Consider the following 13,456-nt stretch of genomic DNA (forward strand, 5'->3'; position numbering starts at 1 on the left):
ATTTTCTATCCCCCCCAGGCAGAAGAGGAGATGCAGCGAAGGAAAGAGTTGGCTGCTGAGTATGAGGAAGGTGTGAAGAAGCAGATGCAGTTACTGCAGCAGGAGCTGAGGGGGCAGGAGGAGAACTGGGTGCTCTTCAGCTGTGCCCTCAGGAAGGGGCTCAGGCTGGCAGAGGAGCTCACAGACCAGCTGGCTCCTGGGGGAAACCACCCCCAGGGCTGCACAAGGTACTGAACAGGCTGCAAAGTTCTGCTGCAGCTTTGCTGCCCAGGAAGGTTTTACAGGAAGGAAATTTCATTGCCCTGTGGTTGGCAGTGCCAGTATCTTTGAGTTTAAAGCTGAGCCTTGATCCAGAAAATCAGATGGTGGAGATTCCAAGCCTTCCCCCTTCCCTCCCCTCCCCAAGCCTTCCCCCTTCCCTCCCCTCCCCAAGCCTTCCCCCTTCCCTCCCCAAGCCTCCCCCCTTCCCTCCCCAAGCCTCCCCCCTTCCCTCCCCAAGCCTTCCCCCTTCCCTCCCCAAGCCTTCCCCCTTCCCTCCCCAAGCCTTCCCCCTTCCCTTCCCAAGCCTTCCCTTCCCGTCCCTCCCCTCCCCAAGCCTTCCCCTCCCCTCTCCAAGCCTTCCCGTCCCCTCCCCAAGCCTTCCCTTCCCGTCCCTTCCCTCCCCAAGCCTTCCCTTCCCGTCCCTCCCCTCCCCAAGCCTCCCCTCCCCTCCGATGGCAGGAGCTGTTCTGTCTCTTGCCTGCAGGCTCTTGGCCCAGCTGGAAGATGCCACCAACATCATGGCAAGTGCCACCCAGAGGGAGTGCCAGCGCCTCAGAGCCTGGGCAGTGCTGGGGGAAGGGGCAGGAGCTCCCCTTCTGAGCCAGGACCAGACCAGGACACTCACCCAGCAGGAACTGATGGGTAACCACAGCCCCCAGAAACCTGCTGGGATGTGTGAGGGTGTGTGAGGAAGGGGGAGGCAGCTCAGTGTGGCACAGGTGGGAAAACACAGGGCACAAAAAACAACTAGGACACAAAAAATAGCCAGGACACAAAAACCAACCTACAGCCAAGTCCAAAAAGAGCATGTTCAGAAAACATCCTCCTTGAATTCCCACTAACAACTTGTGAATTAAGGAGTTGTCATCAGTGAGTTTCTATGTTGGTTCTTAGGGAGAATGTCAGAGTTGCATTCATTAAGATCTTTGAGTGCTAACTAATTATCTCCCAGCAACAGCAAGGGAAATGAACTGTTCTGTGGGCAAGTCTCAGAAGTTAATTCATTAGTTCTTCAGTGTTTGGCTGTTTTCTGATATTGTCATCTGTGTTTTGGTGTGACAAAATGATACCAGACACCAAAATCCCTCTTTCCTTCACCCTTGTAAAAGGAACAGAAGGAAAGAAAGGGCAGTGAAACCACCTTGGGTGTTGCAGTGATGCTGCAGACTGAGGCAGTGACATCTAAACCCTGAATGGACATTCAGGAGACATCAGTCTCCTCCTCCCTGTTGAGGAGCTCATGCAGAGAGAACAGAACTGCCACATACTGCAGGCATTGCCCCATTTTTCTGTACAAGGCAGGGGGAAGCCTCAGTTAAATTATTCTCACCCCTTCTCTCCCCTTGCAGATGATTTTTATGAACCAGCAAACCCCTCCCCACACCCCCCCCTTTTGTGCAAGACCCACAGGCTGTTTCTTCTCCCCCTCCCCATCTGCTGTAACCTGTTTTTAGGCTCCGGTGGTGCTGTTGGAGCCCCTGACATGATCTACAGGGATCCCACCACGGGGCTGCTCCTTCCCTTCCCTCACTGCTCCCTGTTGCTGCCCAGCCACTGCCCTGCACCAGTGCCCAGCCACCACTTCCTGCACCCCCAGACTGGAAAGGTGCTTCCCACAGCTGGGAATGTTGGATATGACCCCCTCACATCCAGGCTGGTCTGTGCTGCTGACTCTGGCTCGGGTAAGTGCCACAATACAGCAATAAGTTGGTCCAACTTGGTGGTTTGTGGAGCAGAGTTATGATGTGGGAGCCAAAGAGTCCAATCTGCTGCACCAACATCCACTTTTCCTGTAACAAAACCCAATGAAAATCTGAGAAAGCTTCTCCCCAGCATGGCACTGGAAGGCAGGGTTGTTCAGAGGGGTGTAAGACCTACTGTGGATGAGATGGATTTGGTGTTACAAAGCTTGGAGACAAGGAGGTGTTGAGATATTCCTCATTTCTGACAGAATTCAGCCCCTCTGTTCATTAAACTACAAAGAGTAAATGCTAAGAAACTTGCAGCATTAAGGGAATGGCCAAAGGAAAAGAATTCAGTTTGAAAAACCTCCCCACCCTTCAGACAATCACCTCAAACCTCTCTGCTCCTCCTGCAGGTGGGCGACACAGGCCTGAAGTGCCCATCTTTCCCTACATTCCTTACCCATTTTGTTCCAACACCAACCTGCCTGTGGAGACAAAGCTTCCAGTGCTGTGTCCTGAAAAAATCTTCAGCATGGGAGGCCTGATGTTGGATCCAGCCACAGGGATAGAAGTGCCAGTGCTGGGGGTGACGGTGCACCCGCTCACGGGGCAGAGCCTGGCGGTGGGTGGCACGTACCTGAACCCCCTCACTGGCACAGTGACACCTCTGGAGATCTGGGGGCCCATGGTGGAGCCAGAGGGAGGCAGGATTGTCCCAATCCTGGGAGCTGGTTTGGATGGGAGCACTGGTAGGTAAAGGAGTGCCCTTGGTGTGCCCAGTTCCAGCTGTCCCAAGTCACTGGTTCGAGGCACAGACCACAACAAGCCTAAAAACTCTCTGTGCTCACCCCCCACCTCCTCCTGCCAAGCCCAGCTGTGAACACTTGTGCACTTCAGCTCTTCCAGACAGCAATCCTTCTCTTTCCTGTAGCTCTGCTTTAAAATTTATCACTTCCAAACTCAGTAAAACTGTCTGGTGACTGTGAGAGGTATCTGAGGTCACCATTCCTTGACTGTGACACAAACCACCAAAGCTGGTTTGACTTACAGATGGTCCCATTGCTCTATTACAATATTAAAAGTATCATTTAGAAGCTTGGGGAGGGGTTGAAGTTCTAGATTCTTAAAAAACATTTTCATATCACTAGAATGCAGTGTTAGAATATACCCTACACCCAAAAAGAGGAATGTGGACCCTGATCTTGTGAAGCAGAAAGTAAGAGACTTGCTTAAGAACACTTTGTGAGCTGAATTACTTTATAAACCACCTCAACTTCCCCACCCCAAGTGTTCCAATGATCCCATTCCTGCTTCCCTTGAAGTAAATGCTCAATGTGCCCTTTCCTAAGTGGAAAGGGCTGAAATCCCGTGAGGAGCTGCCAGGTCCTGTCCTATCCTTTCTCCTGTTCCTTACCTGCAGGAGAAGTTTTGCCTCTTGGGGGGCTGGTGGACCCTTCTGGACACCTGATGGTTCTCGGAGATGCCTTCCCTGAGCCTCTGAGTGGGAAGCTGTGCCGGGTGCAGGGGGTTCACCTGCAGCAGGGCAAGGTCCTGCCCCACACTGGGGGGTACCAGGCTGTGCTGGAGGCTGACTGGCTGCTCTCCCAAACCCACGTGCTGGACACCCTCAAGCAGCTCAAGGCAGCAGTTCTGGAAGGTTTCTGCCTGGCAGAGAGATTGGCAGCTCTAAAGGCTGCAGCAGAAGACACAAGGAGGACTTTCAGCACCAAGTGTTACCACACCATGCACTGCCTGCAAAGCCTGGGGGAGAAACAGGAAATTGCTTCAAGGCTCAGGAGTAATGGGGGCAAACTGGGTAGGTGTAAACCAACCAGGCTGTTTTCATGCCATTCCACCAAGGGTTACAGCAATGCACCCCCTGAGACTCCTGGGGGGGTCCTGGGCAGGGCTGAGGTTGGACTCGATGGTCCCTGTGGGTTCCTTCCAGCTCAGAATACTCTGGGATCCCATCACAGCATTTGGCCAGCACATCAACACCTCAAATTCTGGGAAGATTCCTCTCAAAAAACCTGCTCTAGCAAACCTGATGATGCACCCAGCCAGGTCCTGACTGGGAGCTGGAGCAGAATAACAGCCTTGGAACCCTCTGGAAGGAAAAGCAGTTCTTTTCATCTCCAAACCATTCCATGTTTTACATTTCTCATCTCTTTTGAACAAACTAGGCATGATCAAGTACCCTGGCACAGAGGAGTGGATCCCTGCAGTGTTTGGAATGAAAATCCCAGATCCAGGGGGATCCAGTCTGATGGTGCCAGTTCTGGGAGTAGACTGGGACTGGAACACTGGGCAGCCCTTCCCACTGGCAGGAACCATGGAAGACACAACTGGGAAAGGTAGAGCAGGAAACTGGCTGATGTGAATAATAAATAACAATGTCAAATCACCAGACTAAAGCAGATCAGCCTCTGCCTCAACACTGAGTGGGAAATGTGGGATTTGTCATCTAAATCCAAAATATTGCACTTAGTTTGTCTTTGTCCCCAGGCCTTGTCCCCATCACTGTTGGTGCCAGAACCATCAATGCAGTGACAGGTGAAATTGGGCCTGTCATTGGGGCTCACACCAACCCCTGGACACACAATGTCATTCCTGCTGTCCAGTCCCTTGGAGCTTTACCACGAAGAGCCACAGATCCAGATCTGGTAATCAGAGTTCCAGCAAACTCTCTTTACTTGCAGGTTTTTATCTGTGGGAAATTCTTTGTTGGTGCTTTTCTGCTACAGGGTGGAAGTTTCCCTTCTTTCTCTGCCCCACAAGTAGCATTTTCCTATAGTACATGACAGAAATACATCATTATTCTTACCTCTTCTCTTTCCATTATCTGCTCTTTTCCTTCCATCTATTTGTCCTTTTTTTCTGCTGGTCTTTGTACCTTCTATTTGATATCTTTAAATTCTATTTGATGTCTTTTCCCTACCCTGAAACACACATTGATTTGGACACAAATTATAACACACAGAGATTTAGGACTGCAAATATTCATCCCCTGTGGCCACAAAGGCCCTGAGTGGGGACGTCATCCCTGACTTGAACAAAGTTTGTGATCTTCCCTCAGCTTCCTGCAGAGCTGAGCTGTCCTCTCTGCCATTGCTTTCCAGCTGGACTTCCTAGAGAAGGAAATAAACTCAAGGCATTTATACTGGCAGTGCAGAAGGAAAAAGGAAGAAGGGCTTCTAAAGAAGCTGAACTCTCTGTTTCTTCACCTCCCTGAAGCTGCAAAAGAGGGAAAGGCACAACAGGTATGGGGCACTTTGGTTCTCAGCTGCCTCCAGGTCTCTGGAGGGTCTCTGGGGGTCTCTAAGGGGTCTTTGGGGGGTATCTCAGGGGTCTCTGGGGGGGTCTTTGGGGGTTCTCTCAGGGGTCACTGGGGGGTCTCTGGAGGTCTCTGGGGGATCTCTCGGGGTCTCTGGGGGGTTTCTTGGGGTCTCTAAGGGGTCTCTGGGGGTTCTCTCAGGGGTCTCTGGGGGGGTCTTTGGGGGTTCTCTCAGGGGTCACTGGGGGGGTCTCTGGAGGTCTCTGGGGGATCTCTCAGGGGTCTCTGGGGGGTTTCTTGGGGTCTCTAAGGGGTCATTGGGGGGTCTCTGGTGGTCTCTGGGGGGTCTCCAGTTCTTTAAAGATTCCTCAGTGATTCACACCCATCAAATTGAAATATCACTGATGGTGTTGTTTGAATCCAAGTTATTCCCCTCCCCACTGTGAACCCAAACTGTAAATGGAGCCTTTGCTCCCTCAGTGCCCATTCCCAGGAATGGTGCCAGGTGTCCTTATGGAATAACCAGCAGGTCCCATTCTCAGTGTGTGTGCAGAGCAAGGGCAGCACAGCTCAGTGGGGTCAAAACCAGTTTCTACACAATCAGAATAATCACAAGGCTAGAAAAAAGCAACGACCCAATTGGCCAAGCTCTTGTTCTCTGTCAGAGGAAAGTTCATCACAACAGGTCACCATCTCACAAATTGGCAACAGGATCTAAAACTCCCTCTCCTCTTCCATTCCTTACAGATACAATTCAAGGAAAAACTGAAAGACATTGAGGAAATGTGCCATTTCCTGGAGGAATCCTCTCTGCAGGAAGCTGAGAGAAGAACCTCAAAGTGTTTTGGTAGCCAGGTGGCCACTGAACTGTCTGTGCTGTTCACAGGTACCCAAGGGCAGCTCCAGGGAGGGAGGCAGGGCTGGACATCCTTTTCTGTGCTGTGCTCCCTCTGGCAGCTCAGCCTGAGCCTCAGGAACTGCCTGTGCCCTCCTGAAGCAACACAGAGCAGGGGGAGGATCTGGGAATTGGGCTGTTCTCAGAGGTGAAAGTGCAGGAGTGGGGAAGCACCTGCTAAGGCAAAATTCCTTTGGGAATTCCCAGTAGACTTTCAGCTGGGTGCTTCTAATATTGGCTTCTTACAGCTGACAGAGAGGAGAAAGAACAGGAACTCCAAGTCCTGCTGGAGGTCAGGAAGGCGCTGGAGAAGCTGATGGAGCTCATGGCAAAGATGCATCTGGAAGAAGAACAGATGTTCCTGCAGCTGAGAGAGAGGGAGAGGCACAGCCCAGGGGCTGGGGCAGCAACAGCCCTGAGGCTCAGGAAGGTGAGGTCTCTGCTGGGTTGGGAGGAATGAACCTGCACTGGGACATTCCCAGCTCCAGGAACACCCCCAGTGCTTCTCCAGGGAAGTGGTACCTGGTTCTACAGAGGAGGCTTCTGGTTCTACCCAAGCAAGACCAGCTGAAGTAAAACCAGCACTTCCTACTGATGGCAAACAGACTTTACCAAAACACTGCCAGGAAGGGTTTGGGGTTTTTTAGCTTTTCTTTGCATCATCTGCAGCTTCTCTGGCTGTTCTTTAAGGGCTGCACAGCCACAGGTGCTCTGGAGTTGTTGCAGCAGCTTTCTGGGTGGGACTGGCCAGATTCCGTGTGGAAAAGGCAGGGAAAAGAGGATTTGCAGTTTACTTTGTGTTATTTCTTCCAGCTCCTGCTTGCCTTGGCCTCTGAGTCTCAGGAATGGATCCTGGAGCAACAAACCAATGTGGAGACTGCACACACCAAACTGGAATATTTGAGGGAATTGTCCACCATCCAAACACAGCAGGCAAAGGTACTGCAAGGAAAAGCAAATTTGTTACTTGCTGTCCAACAAAAGCCTGGACAATGTGTTTGATTTTTTTAAATATGCTCTTGACAGGCATGAAAAGGCCTCTCTCTGCTTTGTGCCATTTCAGGTGTTTTTCTCAGGGTCTCCACAGTGTTTTGAGAACTATCAGACAAGCAGATTTTATGGTATTGGTGGGGGCTCCCACAGGACCTGCAGGGAAATGCCACAAAAGTTGATCCCTCTGCTCAGGTCTGTGGTTCAGGTGCTGGAGGAGAACAGAAAAAGCAGTTTGTCACCTGAGACTCCAGGTAAGAGGGAAAAGAAAGGCACTGCCAGGGGGAAAAACCTCAGCCACTTACTCATTTGTTTTGCTTAAATAGAATATAATGTTCTTCCTCATCAAAAAGACTTCCACATTGCATTTAAGATACACAAAAAAAGGAGAAAAGTGGAGAAGTGGATCATTTTTAGAGAGAAATATTTCACATATTTGTTCAGACTTCAGTGCCATGCCCCAAATAACAAAACTTTTCACCTGTTTGCCTTGTCTACCTAATTCTGTGTGAAATGTTTGCTCAAACACATGGTAGGAGAGGGATTGCTTTGGAAATTAATATTTGTTTATTCACACAGGTGGTGATGAAACCAAGGGCATAAAACCCTCTTTTCTTGGTCTCCTGCAAGAGGTGAACAAAGAGCTCCAAAGTCAGACAGTGGCTGCTGGGCTGGGGCAGAACCAGAGCCTGGACCAGAGTAAACCTCACCTCTGTTCCTTCTTATCCAACAGTCAGAACTGGGGGAATGGGAAGATTCCTCTTTCTGCATTCAGGGAGCTGCTCACTGGGAGCAGATTGTGCTGCACTGACACCTGAGTTCCCCCAAAAGGGTGAACACACAGCCCATCCCTGACAGAAACACTCACTCCAGGCCACTTCTCTGGGCCTGAGTTATCACAGGGTGTCTGTAGGAAAAGGAAAGTTTTAGACCTTTCCTAAGAGCACTCAGCACTTCATCACCCTTATAATAATTCACACAGGGCATCAGCAGGGCTTCATTTTGCATTGAATACATAAAATGAGAAATGCAGTGTATTATTTCTTGTGTTACCCCTTGGACAAAAGAAAAAAAAAGAAAATAGAAAGCAAGTAGTCTGCTGAAATGCTCCTTTTGTTGCAGCAACACCAAGAACTGCCCAGGGCTCAGAGGAGACCTCGAGGGCTCAGGGAGGGGAACCAACAGCAGTGGATCCTTCAGCTCTTTCTGCCAGGGAGTTTGTGCTTTATCAGTATGGAGTCTCCCTCCTGCAGTTCCTCAGACTCCACATTCCTGTGAGTGTTTAACATGTTGATATTTAGAGCCTGATATTTATCAATCAACTCCAGTGCTCACAAAACCTCTCAAGCCAATAAAATCAGTTAGAGAATACCAGGACTTAAATTCCAGTCCTGTTTTCTCCACAATGGTCTGGAACTCCACCAGTTATTGCAGTTGTTGTGGCATCTTTCTTGAGGTAATGGAGAATTAATCCCTAATATTGGGATAAACCATCTTTCCTTTATAACTTGGGACAGTAATTCTCTCATTTTCTCTGTACAGTTCTTAGCACTGCATGGCTTTAGTCTGGGTAAACTCTCCAGGATCTTCCATAACAGTTTCAAATAAATAATAAAGTTGCAGTGACTACAGCCAGAGCTCCAGGACTGGAGCACACACTTCCATTTAATTAAAAACCTGGCAAGAGGAAATCCTGGGGTTTTTAACCAGTCTCCATTTGCCTGTGGAATTGTTTTGGCTCTGGGAAGCCTTTGCAAATCAAGGCTGACATTTCAGTGAATTCCATGCCATTAATTCTCACTTTTCCCCTCTCCTTGCAGGCTCCAGACATCACCCTGAGTGTTGCCTCCAGCCTCCCCCCCAGCCAAGCCACAGGCAGTGCCTGCAGGGAGTCCTTCTTTTATCAGGTTTGCCCTCTCATGGAACCAACCTCTGCAATATTTCTGTCTCCATTAAGTTCTGGAGATGGGAAAAACATTCCATGCTTTTAGTCAGAGCGTGCTTGATGCTTTCCAGGAAAAACATAAACATAAGAAATCCTCAAGTGTTAACAAGACCCAAATATATCTGGACACAACTTGCAGAGCACTGGAGGGTGCTGAGTTTCACTGCACATTTAATGGGAGGGTCATGCCCAAAGCACATTTCCTAAATCAGCTCTGATTATCCAGTTTCTCATGGCCAAGTTGTGCCACTCTCATTTCCCCCAAATTCCCTCTAGGTCAGATTTATAGAGTCAGTGTAGCAGCATTTTACTTACTATAAATCACTGAATCTGACTGGTTTGTTTTATTTATTTCTAAAACTGAGGCAGGCAGAAAAGTTTTCTAAAGTTCTTGATCTATAAATATAAACCTGCCTAGAGCAGAGAATGCAAAAATTCTTTTAACAATCTATAATGTGAATTAAACAGCCCTATGACCATCCTGGGTACATGAATCTGAACCCTTGGACTTACCTAAAATGGAGACAAACCACTGGGGATGTTGCAGCAGCTGAGCCAGTTAATGCTGGGCCTTTGATATTCATTTTTCCTCAGAATTCCAGGAACAAACTCTTCATTCTGAGGGATTGCCTGAGCTCTGCAGGGGCTTTCCTGCTGCTCCTGCTGCACTGCCTGGCTCATGTTGCTGCTGCTGAGCTGAGCCACGACACCAACACCCCCTTCCTGAGGCTTTTTTACCAGGTATGTTCCAAGGGCAGTCACATGATGTTCATATTTGTTAAAAAATACCACTTTAAAAGTGAGGGGCTGATGCTTTGTACAACTCCAGTGACAGAAGGGGAGATTAAATACAGTGTTTGTAATGACTTAATTACCTGAAGTGCCTTTGCAGCTACACAGGGACTGTTCACAGCAGGATTCACATCCAGCACCTGAAGGCGCCCCCGCCTCGGGGGGAGACAGTCCCAGCACCCGAAGGCGCCCCCGCCTCGGGGGGAGACAGTCCCAGCACCCGAAGGCGCCCCCGCCTCGGGGGGAGACAGTCCCAGCACCCGAAGGCGCCCCCGCCTCGGGGGGAGACAGTCCCAGCACCCGAAGGCGCCCCCGCCTCGGGGGGAGACAGTCCCAGCACCCGAAGGCGCCCCCGCCTCGGGGGGAGACAGTCCCAGCACCCGAAGGCGCCCCCGCCTCGGGGGGAGACAGTCCCAGCACCCGAAGGCGCCCCCGCCTCGGGGGGAGACAGTCCCAGCACCCGAAGGCGCCCCCGCCTCGGGGGGAGACAGTCCCAGCACCCGAAGGCGCCCCCCGCCTCGGGGGGAGACAGTCCCAGCACCCGAAGGCGCCCCCGCCTCGGGGGGAGACAGTCCCAGCACCCGAAGGCGCCCCCGCCTCGGGGGGAGACAGTCCCAGCACCCGAAGGCGCCCCCGCCTCGGGGGGAGACAGTCCCAGCACCCGAAGGCGCCCCCCGCCTCGGGGGGAGACAGTCCCAGCACCCGAAGGCGCCCCCGCCTCGGGGGGAGACAGTCCCAGCACCCGAAGGCGCCCCCGCCTCGGGGGGAGACAGTCCCAGCACCCGAAGGCGCCCCCGCCTCGGGGGGAGACAGTCCCAGCACCCGAAGGCGCCCCCCGCCTCGGGGGGAGACAGTCCCAGCACCCGAAGGCGCCCCCGCCTCGGGGGGAGACAGTCCCAGCACCCGAAGGCGCCCCCCGCCTCGGGGGGAGACAGTCCCAGCACCCGAAGGCGCCCCCGCCTCGGGGGGAGACAGTCCCAGCACCCGAAGGCGCCCCCGCCTCGGGGGGAGACAGTCCCAGCACCCGAAGGCGCCCCCGCCTCGGGGGGAGACAGTCCCAGCACCCGAAGGCGCCCCCGCCTCGGGGGGAGACAGTCCCAGCACCCGAAGGCGCCCCCCGCCTCGGGGGGAGACAGTCCCAGCACCCGAAGGCGCCCCCGCCTCGGGGGGAGACAGTCCCAGCACCCGAAGGCGCCCCCGCCTCGGGGGGAGACAGTCCCAGCACCCGAAGGCGCCCCCGCCTCGGGGGGAGACAGTCCCAGCACCCGAAGGCGCCCCCGCCTCGGGGGGAGACAGTCCCAGCACCCGAAGGCGCCCCCGCCTCGGGGGGAGACAGTCCCAGCACCCGAAGGCGCCCCCGCCTCGGGGGGAGACAGTCCCAGCACCCGAAGGCGCCCCCGCCTCGGGGGGAGACAGTCCCAGCACCCGAAGGCGCCCCCGCCTCGGGGGGAGACAGTCCCAGCACCTGAAGGTGCCCCCGCCTCGGGTGAAGCCTCTGAGGCAGCAGCAAAACCCACCCCATCATGTCTGACCATCCTGCCCACACACAGCCAGCCCTCCCCAGAACAGCCTTGCTGTTCCTCTGGCAGCTGAGGGAAGAAAACCCACCCAAACTGTGTTCCCACCATCACTGGGCACCAAAGGGGAGAACCCAACAAGGAAAGTTCTCATGTCCATAGTCCAGTCACAAAGATTCACTGGGAAAGAAAAAAGCAACTTCCCCAACACCTCGAGGTGATGGAACAGGTTTTCAAAGCCTCTCCAAGAGTCATGTTTGGTGTTTTCCCCTCTAGGCACTCAAGGCCTGTCTCAGTGAGATGTTCTCCCTCAGGCTCCAGCTCTCAGCAGCTCCCCAGGGTGACAGATCCCAGGGGATAAGGCAGGTGTTGCTAAAGGAGGAACCTTTCTCCGAGGAGGACACAGATCTCCTCTCCCAACTGTTTGAGGTGAAAGTGAAAAGCCCCACAGACATGGAGGCCTTTGAGAAGGTATCAAAGTTCACCAACCTTAGACTTTGTTACTTTGTACAAAAATGGCCATTTAAAGTGTTTTCTGGACACCTGACCTGTGCCTACAACTGATAAACTAAAACACAGGAAATCCACTCTGAACACAGTGGGAAAGGTTGTCCAGAGAGGTTGTGGATCCTCCCTCCTTGGGGACATTCCCAGCCCATTGGACACAGGCTCTGGCTGGCTCTGCTTAAAGCAGGGAGGTTAAAATAAATCATTTACCTTCGTGCAAGTCCTTAAGTCACATAAAAGGCAATACCATGAAAACAGGAAGAGCCTGTAAAATTAAAACTTGCAATTATCTGCTTTCCCCACTTCTCTGCTTGTCCCATAACACATGGAGAAGAACCTCCTGCTCCACAAGAAGTTTGAGGAATCACCAAATGACAAGTGGTTTGGGAAGAAGAGAAAGCACCTCCTTCTTTCCCTGGGCAATGGAAAGGACAGCTTGGCCTGGAGGGCACAGTAAGAATGATTGGCCAGGAGCTGTTACTTATTTCACTGTCTTGTGTGGTGAAATTTGTCCTTCTGCTTTGCCTCCTGAATAAGAACTTTAACAGTGGCATTTCTTCTCATTTCAAACATTCCTTTCCATGTTTTTTAGCTCTGAAGAGGAAACCTGCACTTCCTCCTCCCCCTCAGAGCTGGAGGATAAGGTGGATTTGTTAACTGAGGAGCTGGTGCAAATCACAGAGGAGGAGCACCAGTTCTTAACCAGCCAAGGCAACGAAGACCTGCTCTGTTACTACCTTGAGATCACCACTTTGGAGAAGGACTGTTTGGTAAAACAAATCAATGCCTTAGAGGAGGAAATAGCCCTGGGGAGAAAGTTGTAGTGCACCCAAACTGTGGTGGTTTGGTTCTGCTTTGGGTTTCTCTGCTTTTATTATCAGGCTTTAGGCCAAGGTAAATCTCCTGGGGAGTATTTTTGCTCTCCAGCCTAAAGGCTCAGGAGGGAAAGCAGGAATTGAAGTGACAGGACTTTGGCCCAAGTTGTGACAGTTCTGGCCATGTCCAAGTGGTGAAAAGAAATATCATTGCAGAAGCTCAGACTCAGTTTCCAGGAATAGAAGCAAAATACAGAATCACTCATTTCTGCTTAGTGTTAAATGCATTATTTTGTTTTTAACTAATGTATCATCTACAACACAGTGAGAAGTTCAGGTGACAGTTACACTTTTCTGACTTTGTGACACAGCAACAGCTACAGGCAGAGTTAACCCAAGTGACTGCATCAACACAATTACACACCCAGAGCAAGAAATAATGTTTTCCACCACTGAAAGCAACTTGTCCAGCCCAGAAAACCTTGACTTGTCCTGGAGTCAGCACCTTTCAGCTCTCTCCCCTACAGGAAGGCAGGTCCTGCACTGGCCAAGCACAGCTCTGCTCTTAAGCCTGGGGAGACAGTCTCTCCTCCTCCCAAATTCAAGAGTCAAACCCTGAAACACAGGAAACAGTCAGTGGTTGCTGATCAGTCAAACATCCCCACGGCCTCTGGTGCAGCTACAAAGCAAGTGAGGGAAGAACAGAGTCATTCAAGAGCCTCCCCTTCACCCCCCAGCACAAGAGTTGGCACCAGCAGAGGACAACTCAAATCAC

The sequence above is a fragment of the Pithys albifrons genome, chromosome 23 (genome assembly GCF_047495875.1).
Source record: "Pithys albifrons albifrons isolate INPA30051 chromosome 23, PitAlb_v1, whole genome shotgun sequence".
In the NCBI taxonomy this organism is placed as follows: Eukaryota; Metazoa; Chordata; class Aves; order Passeriformes; family Thamnophilidae; genus Pithys; species Pithys albifrons.